Genomic DNA, 27500 nt, shown 5'->3' with positions numbered 1-27500 from the left:
TTCTTTAAGGACAACCTATCCCTTCCCCTCCTTTATTTTCAGTTTTGAGCAAAACCGAATTGGTGATTTATTTTTACTTCTTGCGTCCTCTAACTTTAAGAGACATTTTTTTCCCCTTTGTCTGTTCTCGTTAAAACGACGTTAGGCCTATTGGGGCAATAGGCAGGGCGTGCCCGCTTTAGCAAACCAGCCATGATAGAAAAAAAAAAAAAAATTGGTCACCATATCCTCAGAGGAAGGGCGAAAACGGGTGAAACTTCCTGAGAGGAAAATCAGACATTTAAAAAAAATAAGGTTTGACAGAGAACCTTTGTCCTCCACAGGAAGAGGAGACTCATAGGAGACTCGTAGGATGCGCCCTGGCAGCTTACTCCTCCTCCTCCTCCTCCTCTGCCACCGCGAGGTTTGTGTAACAGGAGACTCCCAAAGAGAAACCCGGTCCGGGGTATCGGTGTCACTGCTCAGGAACCCCGAAAACTTATACTGCTTCTGGTAAGTTGTTTCACATATTGGAATCACCTTCTCGTCTTGGACTCCTCCCAAGCTGCCAGGTTGTACCTCTTGAGTGAGATTCTTCTGCAGTCTGTGGGAGAGGGTTTCGTTTCTCTTTGTTTCCTCCTCCAGGAGGTATCTTTTCCTTATGGGGTGACTTCTGAAAACGAAGTGAACCTCTTGCTTTTTTGTTTTATAAGTGTCGTCCACGCAAAGGTAATTGGATGTGCGAGGTTTTTGGGTACTGCAGAACAAAACAATTCGATGTTTTACTAAATGAATTTCATGCTTGATTTGTTACTTTCTCCTGTAGGTATATTTATTTCTTTAAGGAGTGACTTCTGAAAAAGAGGCATACCTCTCGGTTTTTTTAACGTCTTCTACACCAAGGCGATCGGATATATACGAGCTTTTGAGGACGTGCAATACAGACCAAATCGACATTTTCCTTTAAGAATTCCAGTCTTGTTCATCTGAACCATTCCCCAGTACTTAATCTGGATTTAGATCAAGTTGGACCTCGTGCTTGATAAGCAAATTCGAATTAAGACTACTACTTTGGTTAGTATTTCTACAATAGGTAGTCTTTATTCATTCATGATCTATACTAACGCACCCCACACCCTAAAAATGACGGTGATATATAAGAGAGAGTCGAGAATGCCAGTCCTGACATTGGGGATGTTCTGCATACTTGCAAAGGTGCCTTCATTCTGCTTACTTACAAAGGTACCTTCATTCTGTTTACAAAGGTACCTTCAGTGTGCCTACTTACAAAGGTACCTTAAGTCTGCCTACTTACAAAGGTACCTTCAGTGTGCCTACTTACAAAGGTACCTTCAGTCTGCCTACTTACAAAGGTACCTTCAGTGTGCCTACTTACAAAGGTACCTTCAGTTCCTGCTACTTACAAAGGACCTTTCAATTTGCATACAAAGGAACATTCAGTCATCATACTTACAAAGGTACCTTCAGTGTGCCTACTTACAAAGGTACCTTCATTCTGCATACAAAGGTACCTTCAGTGTGCCTACTTACAAAGGTACCTTCAGTCTGCCTACTTACAAAGGTACCTTCATTCTGCATACAAAGGAACATTCAGTCTTCATACTTACAAAGGTACCTTCATTTTGCGTACTTACAAAGGTACCTCCATTCTGCATACAAAGGTACCTTCAGTCTGCATACTTACAAAGGTGTCTTCATTCTGCCTACTTACAAAGGTACCTTCAGTCTTCATACTTACAAAGGTGTCTTCATTCTGCCTACTTACAAAGGTACCTTCAGTCTGCATACTTACAAAGGTACCTTCAGTCTTCACACTTATTAAAAAGACAGTGGTGAGACAGTGTGTAATAGGCCGGACGGTGAAAGTCTAAACGTGAAACACATTGCCCTCAAACAATCGATCTTAAACAGAAAAAGAAAAAAGAAAAACTGATATAGGGACAGGCATTACGTTCCATACGGGAGGAATGATCATCTTTGGTCAGCCGTTAAATTGGATGACCCCTTATGGGCGGCACAGTGTACCGAAATGCTTCATTTGTGCCCGTCATTGTGTTTGGGGGTAGATTAATTCGGTTAGCGCTGTTCAATAAATGTAAATTGTGCCATATCAACTGTGTATACCTTTCACAAAGAGAATGATCGTAAATCCGTTGATTGGATGGGTTTATCCAATCGGTGTTCGTGTAAATTGGACGGAGGGAAAATAAACAGGCTCACTTATGCCCATGGTGGTGTTATTGGCTCCGCTCATGTGTGGACTGTTATAGTAGCAGTATGTGAACCCCGCTCTGAAATTTCAGCAGGGAAGGAATAGAAACTCACATGATTATTTCTCATTCGTTTTTGGCAACGCTGAACAGGTAGATAAACCTTGTGTCCTATATTTGTTGATGTTGCGTGAGGTTTTCATTGCAATGCTAAAACAGCAGACGAAACGTGTTTGAACTGAATTGCTATTATTATTGTTATTCAGATGAACCCTAATCATATGGAAGAATCCCACCACAACAGGGGCCACTGACTGGAAATTCAAGCTTCCAAAGAAGAAGTAGCAGAAGGTTATGGGAAATATAGAAAGAAGAGATCGCTTATTATAATAAGATAAATTCAAAAATTTTAGAATAGAAAAAAATTAATTATTAACATTCAAGGAGAATTATATTAGGGTAGTAATGCATCGGATTAATAAGAAGAACTTGAACTTGAGGAAAATTTTCGTCCATATTTGCTTATACTCACTTAAATAGCGACTGATGACATAACAGTTATTTCTACAGGAGCTGCCTTTTTCAGATTGATTGCTAAGTTTCGCTAACGTCACGCCCCCCCCCACCCCCACCCCCCTTCACCCATTCATCCGCCCTTCAGAAGCCTTTCAAACGTTCCCTGGGTCCTACCTCACTTCCTTGCGGTAGAAGGGCAGCTCCTCAGGTACTTCGTGACATATCTGCCTTTCGTGAAAGGTTATCGTGTTTTTATTTCATCGATGATTCTAAGTTCGTCATCTTTTTTCTCTTTTTAGCGAACTATTGACGGGTTCCTTATCTTTCGGTGTTATCCATGTGTCGTCTGTACGTATGATTTCCAAGGCACCGATTAGGAGACATTCACGTAGGTAAATGCAAGGTCTAAAGAATTTAGACCTTGGGTAAATGCAGACGCCCGATCATGACGCAAACTCGGAACGCATTCCCACGACCATTTGACAAGCGCGAATCGAAGGAGATTGATATTTATATACTATTCAGGGAGATCAATGCAAACGCCAGATCATTCATACAAGCACTGAACTCACACGGCCATCATTCCCTTGCCCCAGAAGTGTGACTGCGGCGAACATCGGGTTCACAGACGAGGTGTGATCCCAAGGCCCCCCCAGCCAAGTCTGTTCTGTTCTGTACCTGTTCCCGAGAGAAACCGAAAGGAAGGAGAGGAGGAGGGCGGGGGAGGAGGTGGAGGAGGAGGAGGAACGGAGCTCCGCCTCAGAAGAGGAGTCCTCTCGGAGTCCTCTCCCTTTTGTTGCAGCGAAGTCAGTCTGGTTCGGCCTCTCGCTAACCTTGACCTTCCGAGATCAACGGCCTTACGAGCGGCAGAAGGGGAACTGAACGATCTAATGAATGCTTCATGGTTCATTGTTGGACTTTTGAGTTCGACGCGTGGTGTAGGGAATTGTTATGTACTACACTTGCGGCCCTTGGCGATGGTTATATAGGGCCCTGAGGCTCCCCCAGGTATGTGTGTGTGGTTCCTGGCCGTGGAGCTTCAGGTGGACGACAGAAAATGGATCTCAAATGTTCTGGAAGTATTTCGTGGCTTTGCTTGATATCGGCACTTCGTATTGCTTCGTGTTGACGTATGTACGTCGGTTGGCAGGACGCTTAGAGGGGTCTGGGGGTCTCCCAGGTCCTTGGTACATGGGCCTGAGATGACGAGTGGGAGGGAAAAGGGCTCTCAAATGCTCTGGAGGGAGGAGTGAGGTCTGTGCATCACGGCGTAAGGCAAGCTTGGGGTGGGTTACTCCCGCCCCAAGAGTACAAGGTCGCCGCCGTCTAGTGTGTATTAATCTCTTGCCCATCCCCCCTACCCACCCTCTCTCTCTCTCTCTCTCTCTCTCTCTCTCTCTCTCTCTATCTGTGTTCATCGGACCGAATCTTCAGCGCCAGTAGACGCATGTGTCCATCGTTCTCATCAGCTGTAACCACATTCATCAATATCATTATATATCATCCGACTGTTACATGCCTATGGCTGACGGCTGCTGTCGTTAGGCCTATTTAGGCCTACTCGTAGGCCTCCTGAAAGCTGTAATTTATGTTTGGTTTTTAAAGGTTTTTGTTAACTTTTAACGGGAGAGGTATAGCACTTGTATTGGATCATTTCAGTCTAAGAACACTTTGCCAGGTTCAGAATTGTTACAACACTTGGTTGCGTACCTGTGAAAGAAGAATGAAGGGGCTACAAGGAAGACCCTAAGGAATATAAGAGGAGGAGGAGGAGGAGGAGGAGGAGGAGGAGGGTGGAAACTCCCTCCTATACTCCGCTGAGGGTTGGAGTGAGTGAGAGAGTGAGAGAGAGAAAATGCCACCAGGTAAATGTCGCCATCGGACATCCCCCCGGAGAAGGGGTGATTGGCCCCTCAGTTGAACGGAGTTGACGCCTACACTGCCCTCTCTCTCTCTCTCTCTCTCTCTCTCTCTCTCTCTCTCTCTCTCTCTCTGGCTGGTCTTCTCCTCCTGCCCCCTCTAGCCACTAACCATATTCAGTCTCGCCTAATGTTGCAGGTTACTGGGGCGGTAGAGTATATATTCCAAGCATCGACTGGAGCGTACTTGGGATTCTGCCTTCGATGGGGAAGCCTGGGAGGGGAATCTGGGAAGGGGAATCTGGAAAGGAAAGCCTGGAATGGGATCCTCGAAGGGGAGGTCCTGAAGGGACTCTTGGAAGAGTATCATGGAATGGAAGCCCCGAAGGAGATCTTGGAGGGAGAGCCTGGAAAGAAGGGGAATCTGGGAGGGGAAGTCTGGAAGGGGAATCTGGAAAGGAAAGCCTGGAATGGGATCCTGAGAGGGGAGGTCCTGAAGGGACTCTTGGAAGGGTATCATGGAATGGAAGCCTTGAAGGAGATCTTGGAGGGAGAGCCTGGAAGGAAGGGGAATCTGGAAAGGAAAGCCTGGAATGGGAATCTGGAAGGGGAGACCTTGAAGGGAATCTTAGAAGGGTATCCTGGAAGGGAAGCCTTGAAGGAGATCCTGGAGGGAGAGCCTGGAAGGAAGGGGAATCAGGAAACGGAAGTCTGGAAGCAAGAGGAATTAGGAAAAAGACGTCTGGAAGGGGAATTGGAAAAGGAAGTCTGGAGGGGGAACATGGAAGGGTTAGTCCTGCATTTCCCTTCCTCCCCAGTTGAATTGTGTATTAGAAAAAGGGCTGGCAAAGTTAGTTTGTTTTCCGTAGCTGCCTTGGGACCTTTTATTTTTACTTATAAGGAGATCCAAATGAGTTTTTTTAGGTCAATCATTTTTTTTCTGGTGGTTACAAGATTTTTTCTTTCTGGAGGGCCAGTGGGAATGGGTTAGGTGGTTCGTTTTTTTTTAGGCCTATAGAAGCTTATTTTTTCAGAGACTACCAAGATTTTTTTTTTTACTTAAGCTGCCATGAAAGATTTTTTCTGGAAAGTTACAAAATTTATTTTGTGCCAGATGTGGTTGTAAATTTAATCATAGGCTAAATTAAGATATTTGTTATTTTACAATTCCAGCAATTTGCTTACTCCAGTTGTGTGAATGTTTCAGTGTTATATATTTAGAAATGAATTTGCTTCATGCATCGTTTTTTTTTAAAATCAATTGTAGGTTTTCTTTATTCAGTCACGAGCCGCATTTAGGCTTCGAGTCACATTTCCCCTAGCTGCCACCCCTTTCAGTCCTTTTACTGTACCTCCCATCTTACTTTCCCTAGACATCAACATCAATTCTTTCATAGTGCATCCGCGAGGTTTTTCCTCCTGCCAGAGCATTCAAACCTTCTTGAGGTCAATTTCCCTTTCTTCAGCGCTGATTGACCTACTCGTAGGTCCCAGCGCTTGCTTGGCCGAAACGTTTGCACAGGAGCTCTTCCAATACAGAGGTGAAAGCACTCTCTCTCTCTTTCTGGAGCAACGACTTGTATGAGAGGCGCCTCGAACTTGACTCAATGTACCACAGACCTACAAAAGCTGGTCAGGGAGTAGGCCAGGCCAGGTAGGAAGGAAGGAAGGTCCCCGTCGGAAAACTGGTTGCATGAGTCCAAAGTTCTGGATGGACATGAGGAGGCTGAGCGAAAGCCTCTGTGTTTGGACCCACCAAGTACGAAGATGAGAGAGTGCATCGCGAGGTTTCGTTTGGGGGGATGTTAATGTGTGTGTGGGTTGGTTCTGCTTGACTTTGCATCTCACTCTGGATGGGACGGATGCTGTGGTTGAACACACACACACACACACACACACAAACACAGTGGCTCGAGTTGGGGGCGAAGGGAGGACACCCACTCACTCGCTCGCTCGATGTCCACCAGCTTTTGCAAATGGACACTTTCGCTTTTGACTATCTTTTCTGGGTGCTACTTTGGTTTCTGGCTGTTTTCTCTGGGTGCGACTTTCGTTTTTGGCTGTCTTCTCCGGGTGCAACTTTTGTATTTGAGCATCTTTTCTGGACCCATTTATGGGACGAAGTGACATGTTGAATGTTAATCATGGAGTTTTTTTTTTTTTAGCTTTTTTTATGCAAATGTGATGAGGGTCATTGTCAGTAATGTGTGTTATGTATCGTCACACTGGGCAGATGCCAACACATGCACTTCCAGAATTGCTTCCAGAAGCAACACTTGTAACACTTGTGCGTCCGAATTCAAGAAAGTGCTTGCTTGCAGAAGCGATTCAAAAGCAATGGGTATAAGTTCTGTGAAAGATATCGCTTTCAAAAAAGCCACTCGTGTTACCTGTACCTGGCTTCACTTATGAATTTCAAATCACTGAATCCTTTTACTTTTTTTTTTTTTTTTCAAGTGGCTAATGTTAGTGTGGCGTTTCGACTGAGGTCCTACGATATGTAACTGACTGATTGCGTCATTGGTTTAGGAGATGAAAATGGGCACACTGTTGTGTGTCTTTTGCGAATAACGTATGAAGAGAATGCGTGGGGGAATCTGAGATTCTCTCTCTCTCTCTCTCTCTCTCTCTCTCTCTCTCTCTCTCTCTCTCTCTCTCTCTCTGCCGCGTGAAGTCAGATTAATCAACAGATATCACAAGTTTAACATACGACTAGAATTTGAGAAATATCTAGAAGTGTTCGTGAACTATCGGTGATAAGATTAGTGTGAAAATAGTAGGATAAAGCGTCTTCTAAGTTAGTTTATCAAGTGTAATACTATAAATCAGAACAAGATGGCAGTAAGTTCCAACTGCGGGAAGAGGTGGCGTAATTTGGCGTGTTTAGCAGATTCGCAATACGATGAGGTAGCAGGAAGGGAACTGGCATTTCTCATCTATGAAATCAGCAACAGTCCTAACCAAAAAGATACAAAAGCATTCATAGATATATTAGAAGGATATAATCCTTCAAACTGGAACAAATCTAATGAAAACATCTTGAAAATAATTGAAGAAGTTCCAAATAAAATCCAAGTGGTCAAGAGACTCATAAAGAAAATATACATAAACCAACATATTCCGACAAAGAAAATGAATAAGGTGAATCTTGTGAATATCCTAATTGATGCATTAGGAAAAAGAATGCCAAAAGCATGCAAACTGTGTAAGGTTTGGTATAGCATAGTCAATCCACAAAACCTAATCAGAAAATGTGCTGCATGCAACATTCCGACCCATCCACAGTGTGCTGAGGTAATACAAGATTTGAGAAAAGATACAAGAATTTTTTGTTCAACATGTCTATCATGGATAGACAATGTTATTAAATCAAGATTGAATGTACAAATAGTTGAGGATGAAGAAGAAGAGGAAGAGGAGAAGAAGAAGAAGAAAAAGAAGAGGAAAAGGAAAACGGAAGAGAAGTAAACAAAAATGAAATGACAGAAAAAAATAAGGAAAACAAAGAACAAGATAAAAGTATGGATGCAGAGATACTCATTGATACTACATATGAGGCAATAAAGCAGCATACCTACGAAGAAATAAATTACGATATGACAACAGAAAAGCAAATCCCGAAGAGGCTCTACCCAGATCTATACAATGACGGGAAAGAGGAAAAAATAGACAAGAAAGACAAAATCTGCAACCTTTTGAAAAGAGGGAATTGCAGATTTGGAGAAAGATGTTACTACAAACATCCTAAGATATGTCAAAACTATGAAATATATGGTAAATGTGCATACTTAGATGGATATGGGGATGATTGCAGAGATCTGCATCCAAAAATATGTAAAAACCTAAAAGAAGGAAAAGGATGTAAGTTCGACAAAAAATGCAAATATAGCACCCTGTAGCCATGAATCATAATCAAATAAATAACCAACCAAGTAATAAAATCCAAAATAAGAAAGAAACAAATAAAGAGAGAAATCAAGAATATCAGGTAAAAGAGAAAAGCAAACCACCAATGAGATATGCAGAGGTGTCAGCAAAAAATTTCAAAGCATCAGCTCCGAAATTCTACTCAAGAGATAATAACTGTATTTATTATGCAAGAGGATATTGCAGAAATGGAGAAAATTGCAGATTCAGACACAAAATGAATAATTATGATGAAGGAAGATCAAATATTATGGAAAAGTTGGATTTTTTAATGTCAGAATTTCTGGAAATGAAAAAAAGAACAACATACCAGAACAGGAAAGAGACATGGGAAAATCCTTATTACTACCAGTATTAAATGAAGGAGAAAACACGCAAACCATCATAGTGATGAATGCGCAGGGTTTAGTTACGAGTAACTCAAAAAGAAAAATAGAGTACTTAGAAGAACTAACCCAAAATGAAAAGAAAATAGATATAATGAATATAAGTGAAACCTGGTATTCCCAAGAGACTGGGAATGATGATCAAATAAAAGGGTTCCAAACTTATAGATCAGATAGAAAAAATAGGAATCAAGGGGGAACCGCAATATATGGGAAAGACAAAAAACAAGGAAAAATATATGAGAAATATAGTAACTCAGAATGTGAACTAATAGCGGTAGAATTTGAATCTGAAAAATTGATGAACATAGTAAATAATATAGACGTCCTAATACTAAAGAGTTTGACTTAATAATTGAAAAATTGGATGATATATGTAGAAATCACAAGGACTGGACTATTCTCCTATCTGGTGACTTCAACTTTCCTTTCGTAGAATGGAAAGAACGAATAGGAGATTGTGGTTGTACTTATACATATAAAAAAGAGAGTAATAGTAGTGCAGAAGATAAGAGGCAATTTGAAAAGCTATTAGATATGCTACTAGAATACAACATTCAACAAATAAATCACCTGCCAACAAGAAAGGAAAATACTTTAGACCTAGTATTTGTGAACGAGATGAATTATGTTAAAGAAATAATAGTTTATAATGCGAGTATTTCAGACCATAATGTCATAGAATTAACAGTTCATTCCAAAGCAAGTGAAAATAGAGATAAGCAAGAAATGAAAAAGTGGGAAGGATATGGAAAATACAACTTCTACAGTAAAAATATAAAATGGTCAGAAATTAATGAAGAATTAAACAAAGATTGGGATAACATTTTCGTAAGTGATGACATAAGGGTAAATACGGAGATATTATATAAAATATTGGAGAAAATAGTGGAAAAATATATACCGAAGAAGAAAAGTAAACATCATTCATGCATACCAAGAGACAGAAGGATCTTGTTCCAGAAAATCAGAAAGTGGAAAAAAGGTCTTGCAAAAGAAAAAAATGCATGGAAAGTTATAGAAATAAAAAGTAAGATAGAAAAATGCAGAACAAAAGATTATACAATCAAAAGAAAATGAAAAACGGGACTTGGAAGAAAAACCCTATTAAATATCAAGCAAAACCCCAAACTATTATACTCATATGCGAAGAAGATGAATAAAAGAAGAATAGAAATAGGCCCTCTGAGAATTGAAGGGAGATTAACGAATGAAAAAAAGGAAATTTGCAACATACTGGCAGAACGATATAAGAGAGAATTCACCCCTAGAATAGATAATGAAGATAATGATATAGAAGTAAGGGATGAAAATAGTGAATATTTAGCTGACATAGATATTAATGAAGCTGATATTGTGCAGGCTATTAATGAAATTAAAAATGGAGCTGCTGCAGGGCCTGATGGAATTCCTGCTATTTTGTTAAAGAAAGTAGTTCATTCTATCGCAAAGCCACTTGCAATATTATTAAGACAAAGTGTAGATACAGGCAAGATTTATGATGAGCACAAATTAGCATATATTACCCCTACTTTCAAAAGTGGATCAAGACTAGAGGCAAGTAATTATAGGCCTGTGAGTCTAACATCACATATTATGAAAGTGTATGAAAGGGTAATGAAGAAAAATATTATGAAACATTTAATAAAAAATAATTTGTTTAATAAAGGACAACATGGTTTCGTACCCGGAAAAAGTACACAAACCCAACTGTTAGTCCACCGTGAGAACATATTAAAAATATGAAAAGCGGAAATGAAACAGATGTGGTTTATTTAGACTTTGCAAAAGCTTTTGATAAGTAGACCATAATATATTAGCGAAGAAAATTAGAAAACACAATATCGTGGATAAAGTAGGAAGATGGTTAAAAGAATTTTTACACAACAGAAAACAGATAGTTATTGCAAACGACGAGAAATCGGATGAAGCCAAGGTAATATCCGGTGTGCCGCAAGGTACGGTGTTAGCTGCAATACTGTTTGTTATTATGATTGAAGACATAGACAATAATGTTAAGGATTCGGTAGTGAGTAGTTTCGCAGATGACACAAGAATAAGTAGAGAAATTACTTGTGATGAAGATAGGAACGCTCTACAAAGAGACCTTAACAAAGTATATGATTGGGCAGAGGTAAATAGGATGGTATTTAACTCTGATAAATTTGAATCAATAAATTATGGAGACAGAGAAAGAAAGCTATATGCATATAAGGGACCTAATAATGAGACCATCACAAATAAGGAAGCAGTTAAAGACCTTGGTGTGATGATGAATAGGAACATGTTATGCAATGATCAAATAGCAACTCTGTTGGCAAAATGTAAAGCAAAAATGGGAATGTTGTTACGGCACTTCAAAACAAGAAAAGCTGAACACATGATTATGCTTTATAAAACATATGTTCGTAGTCCACTTGAATATTGCAATATGATATGGTACCCACACTATCAAAAGGATATTGCACAAATAGAGAGTGTACAAAGGTCCTTTACAGCTAGAATAGAAGAAGTTAAGGACCTAGACTACTGGGAAAGACTACAATTCTTAAAATTATATAGTCTAGAAAGGAGAAGAGAACGCTACATGATAATTCAGGCATGGAAACAGATAGAAGGAATAGCAGAAAATATCATGGAACTAAAAATATCAGAAAGAGCAGCAGAGGTAGATTAATAGTGCCCAAAACTATACCAGGAAAAAATAAGGAAAGCACACAGGACATTAATCCACTACGCACCCAGCATCGATAATGCAGCGTCTATTCAATGCGTTGTCAGCTCATCTGAGGAATATATCAGGAGTGAGCGTAGATGTGTTTAAGAATAAGCTCGACAAATATCTAAACTGCATCCCAGACCATCCAAGATTGGAAGATGCAAAATATACCGGAAGATGTACTAGCAACTCTCTGGTAGACATTAGAGGTGCCTCACACTGAGGGACCTGGGGCAACCCGAACAAGATGTAAGGTCTGTAAGGTAAGGCCGAAACAGGATGGGTTGAGTTATACTATTAGAATCGAAAATCGGAGGAAATGTTATTGCAATGTTATCAGAATTGTCTCTGCATTTCCATAATGTTGCCTAGGTTTATTATCATCTTCATTATTATTATTAGTATTTATTTATTATTATTATTTTTTTTTTTTTTTTTTTTTTTTTTTTTTTTTTTTTTTTTTTTTTTTACTCTATCACAGTCCTCCAATTCGACTGGGTGGTATTTATAGTGTGGGGTTCCGGGTTGCATCCTGCCTCCTTAGGAGTCCATCACTCTTCTTACTATGTGTGCCGTTTCTAGGATCACACTCTTCTGCATGAGCCCTGGAGCTACTTCAGCCTCTAGTTTTTCTAGATTCCTTTTCAGGGATCTTGGGATCGTGCCTAGTGCTCCTATGATTATGGGTACGATTTCCACTGGCATATCCCATATCCTTCTTATTTCTATTTTCAGATCTTGATACTTATCCAATTTTTCCCTCTCTTTCTCTTCAACTCTGGTGTCCCATGGTATTGCGACATCAATGAGTGATACTTTCTTCTTGACTTTGTCAATCAACGTCACATCTGGTCTGTTTGCACGTATCACCCTATCCGTTCTGATACCATAGTCCCAGAGGATCTTCGCCTGATCGTTTTCTATCACTCCTTCAGGTTGGTGCTCGTACCACTTATTACTGCAAGGTAGCTGATGTTTCTTGCACAGGCTCCAGTGGAGGGCTTTTGCTACTGAATCATGCCTCTTTTTGTACTGGTTCTGTGCAAGTGCCGGGCATTCACTTGCTATGTGGTTTATGGTTTCACTTTTCATATTGCACTTCCTACATATGGGAGAGATGTTATTTCCGTCTATCGTACTTTGAACATATCTGGTTCTTAGGGCCTGATCTTGTGCCGCTGTTATCATTCCTTCAGTTTCCTTCTTTAGCTCTCCCCTCTGTAGCCATTGCCAATTGTCATCGCTGGCTAGTTCTTTAGTCTGTCTCATGTATTGTCCATGCATTGGTTTGTTGTGCCAGTCCTCTGTTCTTTCTGTCTTTCTCCTGTCTCTGTATATTTCTGGGTCTTCGTCTGCTTTTATTAGTCCTTCTTCCCATGCACTCTTTAGCCACTCGTCTTCACTGGTTTTCAGATATTGCCCCAGTGCTCTGTTTTCGATGTTGACGCAGTCCTCTATACTTAGTAGTCCTCTCCCTCCTTCCTTTCGTGTTATGTATAGTCTGTCCGTATTTGCTCTTGGGTGTAGTGCTTTGTGTATTGTCATATGTTTCCTGGTTTTCTGATCTATGCTGCGGAGTTCTGCCTTCGTCCATTCCACTATTCCTGCGCTGTATCTGATTACTGGCACTGCCCATGTGTTTATGGCTTTTATCATATTTCCGGCGTTGAGTTTTGACTTGAGTATCGCCTTGAGGCTCTGCATATATTCTTTCCTGATCGTGTCCTTCATCTCTTGGTGTTTTATATTATTATTATTATTATTATTATTATTATTATTATTATTATTATTATTCTAAAGGGTCCACAATGATATACTTGTTAAAAGCTGGTGTAAAATTTTTTTGAAAGCTTTCGAACCCTTCACAATTTGGACTGAAGATGAACCCATCGGCCATTCCACTGAGGGGTCAGAGATGTGTATTTCTGGTGATAGAAGTTCACTCTCGACGTGGTTCGGAAGTCACGTAAAGCCGTTGGTCCCGTTGCTGAATAACCACTGGTTCCATGCAAAGTAAAAACACCATACAAAAAAAAAAAAAAAAGCTTTTATATAGAATGAAACAAGACCTCTTAACAATTAGTATATTATTGTGGGCCCTTTAGAACAATTTATGAACTCTAGTGAGTTTTTCCCAATTATTATTATTATTGTTAAGAAATTCAGTTTCGTTAAAACAAATTGTTAAAAAATATCCACAATTATATATTAAAAATATATTTCTATGTAAAAATATATAACAAAGACTTTCGAACAGCTGAGGCAGAAGTTACTTTTAATAAGATATTATTATTATATTATTATTAATTATTATTAATTATTATTATTATTATTATTATTATTATTTTATGATACCTGTTTTATGCTGTAGTGTATTTATGAGACCACCGTCCATGATTACCGTTATAATTATTGTGCTGATTAACTTAACTTATTTGTCATATTTAATCATTGCTATTCTGCATGCTTCTGAAAATGTCACGTGACATGGACCTACTAAATAAATATGTTTTAGAGTCAAATAATAAAAAAAAAATCTTCGAGATTTTTGTTTTTAGCAGATGGAGCTCTCTCTATACTTGGAAACACAACACAATGCTCGTGCAACGAACGCTCAACTTGTCGATCTTCCGCCGAACTCTCTTGTCAATCCGACTTTGCAATGAAGAATTTCTTCCGAATAGCCTCGAAACCAGGTCGGCTAGGGTCGGGGGGGTGAGGGGGTGGGGGCTGGGGATGAGAAATGGTCTCCGCGGTTTAACGAACATGCACAACGAAGGATAAGAATATGGTATGTATACGGTTCCAGGAATGTCAGGGAATGCGGAGAAGGTGATTATGCGGCAGTATATATGTCTTGCGAAAACAACATGCGATGGTCTTTGTGGATCGCTTGGCAACGCTCTGCTATAGAGAGAGAGAGAGAGAGAGAGAGAGAGAGAGAGAGAGAGAGAGAGAGAGAGAGCTAAGGGGGAGTGAGTGACTGACTGTCGATGAAAGAGATTGGGCAGGAAGGGAACAAACATTGGGCTTCAAGTGGAAAATGAAGATGAGGGGGGGGGGGGGGGGGGGGAACAACGGAAGTGCGTCTTCGCGGAATGAGATGTTTAGTGACGGTAAAAAAGGGAGATTGTTAGAAGTGCCGTTGCAAAGGTCAGGAGAATTATTCAGCGGTACACGAGAGGGAGAGTGAAAATTGACGACCGAAAACTTTAGTTCCCTTAAGGGGGGAGGGGGGGCCTTCAGTGCGCCTTACGCGGTGCACTGTAGGCATTACTCGAGGGGTCTTTGCAGCGTCGATTCGTCCCGTAGCTGCTGCAACCCCCTTTCATTCCTTTATTATAGTACCTTCGTTCATATTCTCACTTTCTTCCATCTTACTTCCCATAATGCCACTGCTTTGAGGTTTTCCCCGTTACACCTCTCAGTTTCCCTTTCAGCTCAGAATGACCTCATAGGTCCCAGCGATTCTTCTTTGGCCTGAATTACTTAAAAGTAAAAAGAAAAATACCTTACGGAAGGTATTCAACTCGGAAAGAAAGGTCGAGAGAGATGGATCTTAGAATGAAATATAACAGACTGACGGTCGGATTAACGAGAGAAAGCAGCACTCTTGCTGGTATAGCATTGAAAGGAAGGTTGTTCGCCTTAGAAAACAGCAGTAAACCTGAGCCTGGTGCTTAAGTCTTCATTGAGGTGGAAAGACACCTGAGGACGAAATTTCAAATTGGGTTCAACTGATTGATGCCATTACTGAAGGTGTTATTGCAAATACGAGAGTGCTTTTGGAAGCGACTGTCGAATACGTGAAAAAGGATAAGTGAAAGTGAAACAACAAAAAAACTCCAGAAAATAATGATTGTAGTCAAAAGAACCCTGTTGTCATCATCTAGGAAGACCTAAACCATATCCAGCGATAATGTAATTATTAAAGGTGTTCTTCCAGTTGCTTTTGGAGGTGGAAGGCAGAAGAGGGAGGGAGGGGAAGGCCAAAGTTCAGGTGGAAAGATAAATGATTGAATGACATGAAGGAAAAGGGTCTAAGAGAACAAGATGCACAGGACAGAGGAAGATGAAGAAAGCTGACTAGAAACAGCGACCCCATATAAAAATGGGAAAAGCTGAAGGCAAAGAAGAAGAAGAAGAAGATTCCAGTTGCTTTTGGAAGCGACTGTCGAAGTGGAAGTGAAACGCCAGAAAGAAGACTCTAGGAAATGCTGTTTTAGTCAGAGATCCCTCTATAATCATCGCAGAAGACCTCAGTCACAGCCAACGATCTAGGAAACTCCCGACCAATGACAAAGAGTTTTCGGTAGAGAAGTCAGACGAAGTTCCCGCCGGATCCCCTCGCTCCTGATGTGATGAGTCTCGACAGTCGTCGGTAGGCACTGACTGGTCAGTGGTTTGACCCTGTATCACGCAGGAGACGTCGCCGAAACTCGATATCTGGGGCGTCAAAATCTAATTGCCAATTCGGGGCTGGCATCGCGACTTTCACTGATGAATTGCTCAGTTTCTGATCGAATCCACTTAGGAGGAGGTGGCCTGGAACGGTTAATCATCCTCCCTTCGGCTTTGCGAGTGTTCTGGAGAGAGACTCTCTCTCTCTCTCTCTCTCTCTCTCTCTCTCTCTCTCTCTCTCTCTCTCTCTCTCTCTCTCTCTCTTTGGGATCTTAAAGCCGAGCGTGGAAAGGAGTTGCAGGGACGGGCTTACTTAAAAAATATATACTTAAGGAGAATTGTTTCTTTTGACCTATACCGTGAAATATGTACTTAGTTGCTACTCAGCTGCTGCTGATGGCGGTTGACATATAAAGAATAAGAAGAGAGAGAGAGAGAGAGAGAGAGAGAGAGAGAGAGAGAGAGAGAGAGAGAGAGAGAGATACCCCCCTTCATCTCCTTCCCTTGTGAGTATTGTATGTGAGCGTTGCCCAGGGGACGAATCGACGAGGCCTTTCATACTGAGAAAGGGATATTGACTCGACTTGACTTTTTAAGAGAGAGAGAGAGAGAGAGAGAGAGAGAAGAGAGAGAGAGAGAACACTCTGCTCTTTGATGCGATTTGTAGCTTCACTTCTCCTATTCAGAATAACACGGCGAAATGAGCCGTGCTTTTTTTTATATATATATTTTCTCTTTTTAAACTTTTGTGTGGGTGGGGATGTGTGTGTGGTGTTTTTTTTTTCTTTCTTTTTTTGTATGAGTATTGGGTATCATCATCATCTCATCATCACCAAAACGTTATTTTTGGACGGCCCCCTTCCGGCCCTCACACGGTCCATCTGGCATTGCCCCTTTTTATTCTTTAGTTGCAGTTTATTATTGTCGTTTCTTCTCGTAAGCGTTCACATCTCTTCAGATATTAGGGCAGCTTATTCACTAATACGTCTGACGCGCGCCGAACGCTCACCATTTCACAGTGCATTTATTATTATCAGGTCCCGGTTTATTACCCTGCCATTTTTTATTACCTTACTGCTTATTTAGATGGAGGGGCGGGGGATGGTGGGGGGGGGGGGCGGTCTGTAGCAAAGGCCTCGCCCTGCCTGTATGTGCGTGTGACATTACAATGGTAATTGTACGTCATAATGATAATTCTGTGACCGACTTTATCATTTGTCCACACCAAAGAGGAGAAATGGTGTCAAAGAATTTCTCGGATTATGTATTATATATATATATTATATTCATCTAACTCGTAATTGTATTCATTACAGTTTGAAAGTGCTACATTTGCCAGTAGGTAGGTGGGAGCGGAGGTGCAGGGCGGGAAGGAGGGGTAGGGGGTGGGGGTGGGGGGAGATGGGATTTGTGACGCATTCATTCGTTACCTGGTGCTTCTGTTAAAGGAAACATTTGCAACGTCACTGCTCTTTCAGTGAATTTTATGCGAGGCTCTGGGAGAACTGAGTTGCAGTGATATTGGCAGATTCAAAATCATAACTCTCTCTCTCTCTCTCTCTCTCTCTCTCTCTCTCGGTAAGGTTCTTGACTGCCTTACTATTTCAATAATGCATAGCTAGTTTTCTTGACACACACACACACACACACACACACACACACACATAATTATATATATATATATATATATATATATATATATATATATATATATATATATATATATATATATATATATCCTATATAATCCCAATCGTACGAGAGAGAGAGAGAGAGAGAGAGAGAGAGAGAGAGAGAGAGAGAGAGAGAGAGAGACTGACTAATAATGAGCAGTTGCTCAGGTCCAGACCCACCTGTTATAAAGAGTACGTAACCAAATGGTTCCTCTGTGGTCCAGGAATCGAAACCAGACCCTCTCGCTTGTCACGTATCTGAGAGAGAGAGAGAGAAAGAGAGAGGTTATGGTAATATTTACCACCAGTGGGATGTAGAGATCGTCGGGTCTCAATGATCATACCTTATTTATTCTTTCTCCTTTGACGTCCTGATCATGTATTTCACGGATTGCTGACAATGATCACCGTGACGCCATTTGAAGAAGTTAATCAATCAATCATCTGCAAAACTATATCGACGTAGGACATTCAACATTCCTTTCACACGACCAGAAATTTCTCGTTGATTCGAATACACTCGGGACTTAATATCGGTATTACTGATTGAAACTGCGGAAAATGAATGAATCTTGTTAATGTAGAACAGAGAGAGAGAGAGAGAGAGAGAGAGAGAGAGAGAGAGTTTGTTTAAACTGAAACGGCCGCTGTGACGAGGTCCCATAGGCATATCCTCTTGAAGCAGCATCATCCACTTTAGAGTAAAGACGAGGTAACCCAGAGCGTGGGAACCCATGACAGAACCATTTAAACGCCGTGGCCATGTTCATAACGAAGGTGGGGGAGAAACGTCTTTGCACTGCCACGTAGTGGTAGTGAGTCGCCCTTAGGAACCCCTGCCGCAGGGCACAAGATCCTCTGCTTCCTTCGGCGGCGGCGGTGGTGGTAGCAGCCTCTCCTCTCGTCGTTGCCAGATATTCCTTCCTGACTCACGATTCTGGCTGCGTTCGCTACGAATTCTACTTCGACTTCCCCGTTGATGGTGATCTCAGTCAGAAGGGAGGTTCGGAGAAAAATCGGTCCGAGTTACGGAGGATTTCTTTAGAATCGTTCATTGGGGAGTGGCCCACGTCCCGGGTGGATTGAGAGGGGCAGCTGGGAGAGAACTTTGGGCAAGGGAGTGGAAGAGTGCGTGGTCTTAAGACCGTCTCCTTTCTCACGTGGAGTAGGTGAGAGGTATGGCTCTATTGATCTCGGATAGCGAAGACGTCTACGTCTATTTCAAACTTACGTTTCCACGGATGCTGTTCGAGAAGATCTGAGAGACAAACGACTGTCAGAGGACGATGATGTGTTTGACTGTGCATGGGGGAGGGAGGAAAGCTGTCAGTAACGCCGACCCTCACTTGGAAGTGGGGGAAAGAAGCAGAGAGAGAGAGAGAGAGAGAGAGAGAGAGATTTCCACGCGTATCACTTACGTAGGCCACAGTTTTAATAACATTGCTGTTTGCTGAGAGTGAGCTGAATACGTCCATCTCGGTTCGGTTAGGTTACGGTGTGGGATTCTATTGTTCATGTCATAGAAACTGTGACAACTCCTGTCATCAATATATGATGCAGTCAATGCTACTCTCTGTCAGAACGAAGTGAATATATATTCTCCGACCTAGGTGGGCTGTGATTTTCATGACATAAAGTTTCGAGAAATAATTTTTTTTGCACGTTCGGTAACGGATCATTTTATTTGTAGACTTCGGTATCTGCCTCATTAAATTTAATGAGTTTAGTTGCTAACATTTAGTAGGATGTATTTATTCCTCACTGGAATGGTGTTGGTGGTTTGTGAACAGTTACTCAGTTATTTGGAAATTTAAACAAGGTTACACAGTACATAACAAAATGAACATCTTCTCACATACATGCACACAACCACACACACACACACTATACATATATATATTTATATTTATATTTATCATATATTTTTCACGGCACAGGCTGACGCCAGAATGATAAAGTCTTCCGGTCATGCACCTTTCCCTTCAAATATTACATTGTTTATCCACCCGTTATTTACACAAGAAAGTCCCCAAGTTTTTGTTGTTGTTGTTGTGTTTGCGGCTTCCGTTGCAAATGGATTAAGCCGTGAAAGTTTCTCTTCCGCTTGTGGTTTTCTTTTCTCGAAGTGATTCACAGTTTTTCAGTTGTGGTTCTTTACAACAGTTTTTCATTTCCCCTCTCTTCCTCGTATGTCCTGGTTTTTCTGTGAATTATCAGTGTTCCTTTCAGTCATTTTCTCCGGCCTTGGCCATGATGTTTTTTTTTTCCTTTCTAGAATTTTTTTTCCCCTTCTTCCAGCCCCTCCTTTCAAGCATCCGAACTGCGCCTACGGGAACATCACGACTTCGTCGCCTGTAGTTCCGCCCTGGTCGTGGTTCCCTTAAGCTATCAACTCCCCTCCCCCTCTTCCCTCCTTACAACACGACCCTCTACCTTCCCTCCAATTCGACCCTCTACCTTCCCATGCTATTCGACTTCCTACCCTCCCTGGTACTCGACCCTTCTACCCTGCCATCTATTCGACCCCCTACATTCTCTGGTACTCGACCCTTCTGGCTTCCCTACTATTCGACCCCCTACCTTCCCTGGTACTGGACTCTTCTACCCCTCTCATCTATTAGACCCCACCTTCCCTAGTACTCGACCACTCTAGCTTCCCTAGTATTCGACCCCCTACCCTCCCTGGTACTTGCTTCCTTTTATAAGTAAATATATATATATTAATATATATATATATATATTATATATATATATATTATATATATATAATTAATATATATAACAATTCCTTATTTATATATATATTATAGATGAATGCACACATTTTATATACATATATACATACATACACAAATGTACACACGTAATTATAGTATTGTAATTGTCAGCTGATAAAATCACGAAACGACGATAAGCATTTTGCCTGTTTTCAGTTCCTAATCAAGACGTAAAGAGATGCGCCTCTCTTACCAACGATCTCTTCGAATAACGAACACGCCAACTGACCACACGACTCTCGCCTTTTATTGGGCAGGAAAAAAAATAAAATAAAGAGCTTCTGAACTTGATAGAGCGAGATATAGTAATAATGGAGCCTTTTACTCTTGAAACTCACCAATAATGCAAATGGCGTAGTACTCAAAGTAGGCGACTTTTTTATTTATTTATTATTTATTTATCTATTTATTTATTTATTTATTTTTGACATCTATGTGGGTCTTCAGGTCTGTTAATGAATAAGATATGTGGCTCTTTTGGGCTTCCAGGTGGTTAAGATATAGTTTTTCTCCCTTTTTTTAATTTCTTTTCTTAATCTGGTTGGTTTATAGTCTGTAGGGAGGGGGTAGTGCCGTCAGTGCACCTCACGTGATGCAAGGTAGGCATTGCCTAAAAAGGTCTTTGTGGCGTCCCTTCGGCCCCTAGCTGCGACCCCTTCCATTCCTTCTACTGTACCTCCGTTCATATTCTCTTTTCTCCACCTCACTATCTTCAACCCTCTCTTAACAATTATTTTGATAGTGCAACTGCTTTGAGGTTTCCCTCTTGTTACGCCTTTAGAACCTTACTATCGATGTCCCTTTCAGCGCCGAATGACCTCCTCATAGGTCCCAGCGCTTGGCCTTTGGCCTCAATTCTATATTCTTTGCTATTCTGTAATCTGTACCAGAATGTATTCCACTGATAGAAAGAAGATATAAATTATAAAAAAAAATAAGATTAACGTATGAGTAGAAAATAATTCAACAAAAGAGTAAATAATTTACAAATGAGTAAATAATTTTAAAACAAGTAAATAATTTTAAACAAATGAGTAAATATTTTAATAATTAATAAATTTAACAAATGAGTAAATAATTTAACAAATGAGAAAAGAATTAACAAATGGGTTAAAAAATAATTGTTCTAATTTTTAAAAAATGAGTAAATAATTTAACAAATAAGCAAATAAATTTGCGAAAATATAATGTAGAATACAGAGACTAATGTAATCCTTCTCTTCTGATCCTCAGGTGAGCCTAATAGTTACGGAACAGCCCCGGTTTCTGTTGATGGTTTGAGGAGCGGACGTTGTGTCTCCTTTGTAAGTATTACAAGTTTCATATCTATATTTTTTTAAATTTATTTATTGTTAATATATTCGACTTGTGGATGAGAATGATTTATGCATAGACTCTTAGAAATAGTCGAGCGTCTAGTCTACTTGTGAGTGAATTTATTCACTTTTTAAAATTTCTTTATATAAGGCTATCTAGGTATATATATGTTCATTATATATATATATATATATATATATATATATATATATATATATTTATATATATATATTATATATATAAGTATATATATATGTGTGTGTGTGTGTGTGTGTGTGTGTGTGTATACATATATATATAATATATATATATATATATATATATATATATATATATATTATATATATATTATACGAATACAGTACTTTCAAAAATACAATTTATATGTAATTTTCGTAATAGATTTACCAAGCTGACAAGCAAACTTCATGAGAAGAGAGAATGGCACTATAATATGAAAATGTTACAGTAATCATTTGACATACGCCTTGGAATTCTCGTACAGAAGAGATCGGTTCAAGAATCAACATTCAGTTGTATTTAATAACATATGAATCTCGTTCATATGAGCGTATTTCTTGCTTAGATCTCTGCATATGCACGTTTATATTTGTTCTTACAAAGAGGCAATATGGATGTAGGACCTTTTCCAGCCCAGTGAATTTAGTAACGAATGGGTTGTTTGTTCCCTCGTCGTCCTTTTTAGTATTTTTTTCCCGTCTTGCCTGAGGCCTCTACCACCGAAACAATAATTATTTGTCGTGTTTTAGTAGTAGGCCTAAAAAGATCCCTTTGGAAGTCACTCCTGGCGGCCTCCTCGGCAGTATAGAGCCGCCGTATGGAGTCTGGTGTTTAGGTGGAGGGGTGGGGTGGGCAGACAGGTTGGCCTTCCTTAGGGCACCCCTCCTCCCCCTCTCTTCTCCACCCTTCCCCCAAAAATCTAGAGGAGCGAGGACCGTGAGTGAGTCGAGTAGGGAGCTATTGTAAAATTATGCAGAGATGAATTAACATGGAAACTGTAGAGCAAGAATCCTGTTATATGGTAATCTCGAGACGTATTGTAAAGTCATGAGCTCCTCATTAACCTCTGTGGGTCGTGAATTCACTTCACAAAAGTCCTTTCTTTTTATGGGTCGTGAATTCACTTCACAAATTTTTTTTTTTGGTGGGTCGTGAATTCACTTCACAAAAATTTTTTTTTTTAATGTAGGTCGTGAATTCACTTCACAAAATTTTTTTTTAATGTAGGTCGTGAATTCACTTCACAATTTTTTTTTTTGTGGGTTGTAAATTCACTTCAAATTTTTTTGTGGGATGTGAATTCACTTCACAAATTTTTGTGTGGGTCGTGAATTCACTTCACAAATTTTTTTGTGGGTCGTGAATTCACTTCACAGTTTTTTTTGTGGGTCGTGAAATCACTTCACAAATTTTTTTGTGGGTCGTGAATTCACTTAAAAAAAATTGGTGGGTCGTGAATTCACTTCACAAATATTTTGTGGGTCGTTAATTCATTTAAATTTTTTTTTTTTTTGTGGTTCGTGAATTCACTTCACATTTTTTTGTGGGTCATGAATTCACTTCCCAAAAATCTTCATTTTTCTTTTTTTCTTTTTTTGTGGGTCGTGATTTCACTTCACAATTTTTTTCGTGAATTTACTTCACGAAAATCTATTTTTTTTGTGGGTCGTGAATTCACCTCCCCAAAAATATATTTTCATTTTGTGGTTCATGGTTTTTCTTTTGTGCGTCGTGAATTCACTGCACAAACATCTTTAATTTTTTAATTTTTTTGTGGGTCGTGAATTCATTTCACAAAAAAAAAAAAAAAAAAATTCAATTTTTTTGTCGGTCGTGAATTCAGATTTTTTTTTTTCTAAGTTCTCGTGACGCCTGGTATTATGGAAAAGTAGGATGGTATTCTTGTGGACGGGAGCTTTCGTTGGAAGCCTTATTTTTTATTTTTCTCACCAATATATTTACTTTTTCTTTTTTACAGTCAAGTAAATCGAAGAATTTGACTTATTTCATTGACTTCATTTGCCTTACTGCACACGATCCAAGCATATTTTGCGATCAAGTTCTGTCAAAGAGAGAGAGAGAGAGAGAGAGAGAGAGAGGAGAGAGAGAGAGAGAGAGAGAGCCATTGTGATGATGAAAGGTGAAGAATAAAAAAAAAATCTAACATAGAATTAAATTGGAAATCTTTTTGCAACATTTCCCCAGTTACAGAAGAATAACAGAAAAGTACAGTGATAGAAGAATACAGTAAGAGAAAAATACAGTCAACAGAATATTACAGCAACAGAAGAACACAGTAATGCTGCTGTTTCACGGGAGGTATCTGGATCAGTAGAACTGATGCGATTCCCTGTAACAGACGGATGTTATCATGTAGTGATGATAGATTGATTGAAAATATTGCTAGTGTAAGGAAAACGTTCTTGATGGAGGAAGCAAGAGATTTTGACGTTTCAGAAGTATTTATTATTATTATTATTATTATTATTATTATTATTATTATTATTATTATTATTATTATTATTATTAGTAGTAGTAGTAGTAGTAGTAGTAGTAGTAGTAGTATTTTGTGACGTCGAATATGCCCAACCTTAATTTACCTCTTGTTACTACTAAGCATTATTGCCTGTAGTAGTGCTAATAATAGTAATGTATTAATGGACATATTATTAGTAGACATCCCAGCGTCAAGCGATCTTTAATTCGAATATAGTATCTCCAATGACTTAATTAATAATACATAATAATATAATGTATATAAATAATATATTATTATTATTATATTATTATTATTATTTTATTATTATTATATTATTATTTCTAATTATAGTATCTCCATGCTATAATAAAATAATAATAATAATATAATAATAATAATAATATTATTATTAATTAATTATTATTATTATTATTATTATTATTATTATTATTATTATTATTATTATTATTATTATTATTATAAGTAATGGTAGTGGTGATGGTGGTGGTATTAGTAGCGGTAGCAAAAGTAGTAGCAATACTTACTATTCATCTTGCTATAATATTTTTTATTATTATCATTCTTATAAGTAATGGTATTAGTAGTAGTGATGATGGTGGTGGTATTAGTAGTAGTGGTAGTAGAAGTAGTAGTAATACTCACTAGTCTTCTTCTTCTTCTTCTTGTTATTATTATTATTATTATTATTATTATTATTATTATCATTATTAGTAGATGTAGAAGTAGTAATAATGATAACAATAGCTTGTGTAGCTCGCATCCAGCAGCACACAATCTTTCAGTTCAACCGTCATTACCATAGGCGTGGCTTCATTTAAAAGCCCAGAGGAAAGAGAGAGAGAGAGAGAGAGAGAGGAGAGAGAGAGAGAGAGAGATAATTCTGTTGAATCATTGCTGACGACCGTTGGGTGGAGAGAGAAGGAGCGAAGGATGTTTAAGCCTCGCAGGATCTTCTCTCGAGGCTGGGAATAAGCGAGGGAGGGGGTGGGGTGGGGCTGTGTGGGGTGGGGAGGGGTTCCTGTTTTCGAGAGACGCTTCGCGGCCGACCTTCAATTCTTTCCAAACCGGTTGGAGTTGCCGCCCTCCTGGCATCATCATCATCATCATCATCATCTATTTCTTCTCCTTATTCTCTTCTTCATTCTATTATTATTATTATTATTATTATTATTATTATTATTATTTTCTTCTTTGTATTATTATTATTTTTTTTTATTGTTTTCTTCTTCGTATTCTATTACTATTATCATTATTATTTTCATTCTATTATTGTATTATAATTATTTTCTTCTTCGTATTCTGTTATTATTGTTATTTTCTTCTTCGTATTCTATTATTATTGTCGTTATTTTTCTTCGTTCTATTATTATTATTATTATTATTGATTATTATTATTATTATTATTATTATTATTATCATTATTATTATTTTCTTCTTCACAGTAGAATTGTTATTATTCGCCTTCTTCTTCTTCTTCTCTGAACCCGCACACAAATCATTAAGGAAAGATGGAGAAATGAAAAGGAAAAAAATGAGGGATTAAAGGGAAAAAATGAAGCAATGAAAGACAAAAAAAAAATGCAAAAAAAAAAAAAAAAAAAACAAAACAGAGTAAATGAAAGAATGAAATGGGGTAGAATTGGGCCCAAAACGAATAACGGGTCGGTGAAAAGGATGAAAAAGGGGTAAATGAGAAAGTAGGGAAGAAGAAGAAGGGGAATGAAACGGAAACAAGGAATAATGAAAGGGAATAGATATATATATATATATATATATATATATATATATATATATATACTTATACGTATGTATTATATAAATATACACGCATGCATATATACACTTCATTTTATTACGGAAGATATGTGTGTATGCATGTTATGCATGTGCCAGTATTTTGAGAGAGAGAGAGAGAGAGAGAGAGAGAGAGAGAGAGAGAGAGAGAGAGAGAGAGCTTAGGGCATGAATTCACGCAGATTCTTACTTGGCAGTTCTCATACATTTATGTGAGTCACAATATGAGTTACATCATGTGAATCACATAATGTGAGTCACATCATATGAGTTACATCATATGAGTTATTCATATTGCGAGTCACATCATCAGTCTGCGCTCTCGCTCTCTCTCTCATTTTTGGGATGAAATTGAAATTGTGGAGCCATGTGAGCAATGAAAAGTCTTCGCATATGGAACTCTTCGATATTTATATAATAATAATAATAATAATGGTTCAGCTCAAGATCTTATACAATTAAAGACCTTCACTGGAATATAACATCATATACAAATGAAGAACATGACCGACGCATCCAAATACATACATTCTCGAGATAAGGAAATAAATTCCAAACATCTGCACATCCCATGATGGAAGTTCGATCAACCACTCCAGTTGTGTGTTTCCTTCCCGTCCTCCACCTCGGGAGGTTAACCCTCAATGGCAGTCCAACCCAAACAACTCCTCCTCCTCCTCCTCCTCCTCCTCCTCCTCCTCCTCCTCCCCCTCCCCCTCCACCCTCCCCCTCCCCCTCCTCCATTCCAGAGGGAATGACAAGACGGTTCCCGCCAGATTACTCTCGGGGGATTTGAGATGAAACTCTCTTTTGGAATCGCTTCATTGGCCAAATACAAGAGGCCACACGCACCCCCCCTCCCCTCCCCCGGCCCCCTCCCCCTTCCTCCCAATACAAAAGGCCCAGCTTCCGCCGTCAGCCTTCACGAGTTGCTTGATATTTCTGGACGCTTGGACCTACTGACGATGACAATGAGACGCCTTCTCTGTGTATGTTTATATTATATTAATGTTATATTATATTACATATATAGTATTTGTATGTAGGGATATTTATATATTGAGTATTTATATCTAAATTTATGTATATGTACATACACACACATATATCTATATATATTATATCTATAAGTATATCTATATATTTATGTATGTATGTATGCATATGTATGTATTTGTATTCGCAACGTCCTTGCCTCCATCCAGGCGTATACATTTAACCATACGCCTTTTTTTACTCGGAAAAGCTGGTTCCATAAGGCATTGGCCTTGCTTTCATTAGGGAATCGTATGTACTACAGGTTCCTCAGATCAGAGAGAGAGAGAGAGAGAGAGAGAGAGAGAGAGAGAGAGAGAGAGAGAGAGAGAGAAGCACCTCGACGTCCACACACACACACACAC

General features: G+C 39.2%; 1 protein-coding gene across 12 annotated transcripts in view; it reads left to right on the top strand.

Moving 5' to 3' along the window:
- LOC135195732 (protein turtle-like) overlaps positions 1 to 27500 on the top strand; it is a 346860-nt gene that overhangs the window by 63088 nt on the left and 256272 nt on the right. The window contains exon 3 of one of the 12 annotated variants that reach the window (XM_064222161.1): positions 21702 to 21772. The exons of the other annotated variants lie outside the window; for them this stretch is intronic. The gene's annotated coding sequence lies outside the window, so the exon portion shown is untranslated. The remainder of the gene's footprint in view (positions 1 to 21701; positions 21773 to 27500) is intronic. 12 annotated transcript variants of the gene reach the window in all.

Source organism: Macrobrachium nipponense, chromosome 16 (genome assembly GCF_015104395.2).
Source record: "Macrobrachium nipponense isolate FS-2020 chromosome 16, ASM1510439v2, whole genome shotgun sequence".
NCBI lineage: Eukaryota > Metazoa > Arthropoda > Malacostraca > Decapoda > Palaemonidae > Macrobrachium > Macrobrachium nipponense.
This window is presented reverse-complemented; position numbering and strand designations above follow the sequence as displayed.